General features: G+C 40.3%; 1 pseudogene; it reads right to left on the bottom strand.

Annotated features, from left to right (window-relative positions):
* Positions 1 to 358: 358 nt before the first annotated feature.
* Positions 359 to 1,249, bottom strand: LOC116863357 (annotated as a pseudogene).
* Positions 1,250 to 3,963: the final 2,714 nt, after the last annotated feature.

Raw genomic sequence — 3,963 nt, 5'->3', positions numbered from 1 at the left:
ATTTAGCAATTACAGCATGGGTGCAAAAGAAAAATCCACATTAAAACTCTTTGTTGGAATACTTTACACTTTCCGCAGAACAGAAACTAAAATAACCTGTTATACAATAGTCACAAACCCAGTCCTCGAGTTTTTTTGCCCATACACATGAGTACTGTCGAAAACATGTCTTCTCTGTAGCAGCTAGGCCCTGCCACCACTGTGCTTGGCTGAGTTCACAAATCTGCTGTAACCTGTGGCTTCCCTGTCACTTCTCTGGCTCTCTTCTCCTGCTAAGCTTTGTTTCCTGGCAGTAATTAAAACCTTCTGCCACTTCCATAACTACCACTGTTGCTGGAACCGCCATAACACTTTGGTTTCATGGTTTGGCCAAGTATTGGCCTCTGCCATCACAGGAACCCGAGCTTCTTCCTTCAAAATTTCCTCCTTTCATGGATCCAAAATTTGAGGATTGATTGTTGTAATTGCCAAAATCATTATAGCTTCCACTACGTCCAAAGTTGCTTCCATCATTACCAAATCCGTTATAGCCATCCCCACTGCCACCATATACACCACTGCCCCGACTGCCACCAAAGCCACCTTGCCCACTGAAGTTCCCTCCACCATCAAATTTGTCATCCACACCATAATTACCTTCATTACTGCCACTGAAGTTTCCAGAACCACTTCACCCTCTTTGGCTGGATGAAGCACTAGCTATCTCTTGCTTAGATAGGGCTTTCCTTACTTCATAGTTGTGGCCATTCACAGTATGGTATTTTTGAATGACAATCTTGTCTACAGAGTCATGGTCATCAAATGTTACAAAAGCAAAACCTCTCTTTTTGCCACGGCCTTGGTCAGTCATGATCTCAATCACTTCGATTTTCCCATACTGTTCAAAAGAACCTCTTAGATGATGTTCTTCAGTGTCTTCCTTAATGTCACCAACAAAAATCTTGTCCACAGTTAAGTGGGCACCAGGTCTGTGAGAATCTTCTCTTGAGAAAGCCCTCTTTGGTTCCACAACTCTTCCATCCACCTTGTGTGGTCTTGCGTTCATGGCTGCCTCCACCTCCTACACAGGGGCATACATGACAAACCCAAAGTCTCTGGAGTGCTTGGTGTTTGGATCTCTCATTACCACACAGTCCATAAGTGTTCTCCATTGCTCAAAATGGTTCCTCAGACTCTCATCGGTTGTTTCAAGGCTCAAACATCGGATGAAGAACTTTCTCAGCAGTTAGGGCTCTTTGCGAGGCTCTGACTTAGAACATGATGACAGTGGAAGGGGAGATTTTAACCATGCTTACTTCGTGGCATCCAAGGGCAGAAAGCCATAGATTTTTTTTTAAAAAGTAAATTCTACTGCCAATGTGGGGCTCGAACTCAGGACCCCAAGATCAAGAGTTGCACATTTTACTGACTAAGCCAGTCAGGTGCCCCGTTCTATGTAGATTTTTTTTTTTTAAAGACATTGTCATAATCACACTATATGTATAATTTTGTATTTGGGGCTTTCCCCCCCACCTAACATATAAGGATGTTTTCAAATGATTACATAAGTTGATAAATATGATTTTAGAATCTGCATAATATTCTTTCAATTGGATGTACCAAAGTTTAATCATGTCCATATTGCCAGCCATTTGTTGAAGTAGTATTAAAATGAGGATTTTCGCAAGCATTCATTGCCAAGGATCTATGTTAAGTACATATAGATTGTCCTCAAACAGTGACTGCCCATGTAATGATAAGCTAATGATAGTTCAATGAAAGCTGCAGTTTTTCAGAGAAAGTATATTTCCCTGTAAAGTTTAAGAAAGTATAGTAAGTGAATCTGATAGTAGTGTCAGGATGTTTCTTTCCATGGTAACAGCCTCGTGTGGTAGAAAGGAAAAAATACTTTGGAATCAGACATTTTTTCCCCTTTTGCCAGTAAATACTAATTGAGGGCCTATTCCATACCAGGGACAGAAAAACAAAATGCTTGCCCTCACAAAGCACGTAGTCTAGTGGAGTTCATGGGCACTTAAACAAGTAATTACATATAGCAGGATAAATACTAAGATTGTGGAAATATGAGGGGCTATCGGTGTATAAAAGAGGAGCATCAAACTTGGACTTGGGGATTAGGATGGATTCTATGAGGCAAGCTGAAGATAGGGAAGGGACTGGAGCAGAAACGGTGTGTGCTAGACATAGGGAACACCAAGAATAAAGGCTTATAAACATGAGAGAGACTCTCTTTTACCTGAAGATGTCTTTATTTTGCCTTTGCCCTTGAAGAAAATTTTTACTGAACATAGAATTCTGGTTGACAGTGATTTCCCCCCCAGCAACTTTTCAGATGTTTCAACTTTTCAGACTTTTCAGACATTTCAGACTTTTCAACTTTTCAGACGTTTTCTACTGTCTTTTAGCATCCATAGTTTATGGGGAGAAGTCCATTGCTATTGGAATCATAACAGAGATTATGTCCATTGCTCTTGGAATCATTATAATGATTAAAGTATGCATTTTTTCCCTCTCTCACTACTCTTAAGATTTTCTCTTGATCTTTGGTTACCAGCAGCTTGACTATGTTGCACATAGGTGCAGTCTTCTCCATATTTATCCTGCTTGGGCTTTGATGAGCTTGAATCTGTAAATGTATGTGGGCCTTTTTGTTTTTGTTCTGTTTTGCAGAATTTGGGAATTTGTTCAACCATTATTTCTTCTCATAAGGTTTCTGACCCCATTCTCTCTTTCCCCTTCTTCAGGGAATCTAATCTCTTATGTTGTTCCACAACATAATTTGAAATCTCTCATATTGTCCCACAGATCTTCAAGATTCCATGCACTTTTTAAAAAAAGATTTTATTTATTCATTTGAGAGAGAGAGAGAATGAGAGAGAGCAAGCATGAGGGGGGTAAGGTCAGAGGTAGAAGCAGACTCCCTGCTCAGTGACTCAGGACTTGATCCCGGGACTCTAGGATCATGACCTGAGCCAAACGTAGTCGCTTAACCAACTGAGCAACCCAGGTACCCTCTGTGCACTTTTTTTTCAATCCTCTCTCATCTTCAGGTTAGATACTTTCTATTACTATATCTTCAAGTTCACAGACTCCTTCCTCTGCTATCTAACTCTGCTTTTAAGTCCATCTAGTTAATTTTTTATTTCAGATATTGTTTTTCAGTTCTAAAATTTCCATTTAGTTCTTTTTAATATTTTCTATCTTTCTGTTGAAGTTTCCTATCTTTTCATTCATCACTGGGATATTTTTCTCTCATCAAGCATCATCATCTCAGGGTAAGCTTCCATCAATTGTCTTTGCCCTAATAATGGGTCACATTTTCCTGATTCTTTATATATTGAGTAATTTTACAGGGTTTCCAGGACTTCGTGAATGTTATGTTGTGGAGACTCTGGATATTGTTATATTCCTCTGAAGAGTGTGGATGTATTTGTTTCAGTAGGCGATTAGATTGGTTAGAGCCTAACTGAAAACTCTGCCTTGCCTGTCATGGGTGGCAGCTAAAGTATCAGTTCTGTTTGTTTTAGTTGTGGATGGAAGTTGCTTTGAGCCTGCCCTATCTATGCATGTGTGGTTCAGGATAAATCTTGGGAAGAATTCATACAGATAATTTAGTGTTCCTTTTCTCAGGATCTTTTTCTGAAATATTCCCTCACTTCCTAGACACTCTGATTGCCCCAGGCCCAGTCCTCTGGTTCTTCAGGGTAGAAAGATGAGGTTCTCCTAATGTAGTTTTAGTGGTGTGGCTGGTGACTGCTGTCTGCCCTTAGGCTAAAGCCATAAAAATGGGAAACTTGTCCTAAGCTATTCCCTTGTTCCAACCTCCTCCAATAACTGCCTGCTTTTATTCACTGTCTGGAATTTTCAGGGGTGTGTGTGTGCGTGCATGCGTGCATGTGTGCATTCGTGTGTGAGTGTGTGTGTGTGTGTGTGTGTGTGTGCGTGTGTATTTTATTCAGAGTT

This window comes from Lontra canadensis, unplaced genomic scaffold, assembly GCF_010015895.1.
Source record: "Lontra canadensis isolate GAN:19392208 unplaced genomic scaffold, GSC_riverotter_1.0 scaffold968, whole genome shotgun sequence".
NCBI classification, from domain to species: Eukaryota; Metazoa; Chordata; class Mammalia; order Carnivora; family Mustelidae; genus Lontra; species Lontra canadensis.
The sequence above is the reverse complement of the archived record's forward strand: the minus strand, read 5'-3'. Positions and strand labels throughout refer to the sequence as shown.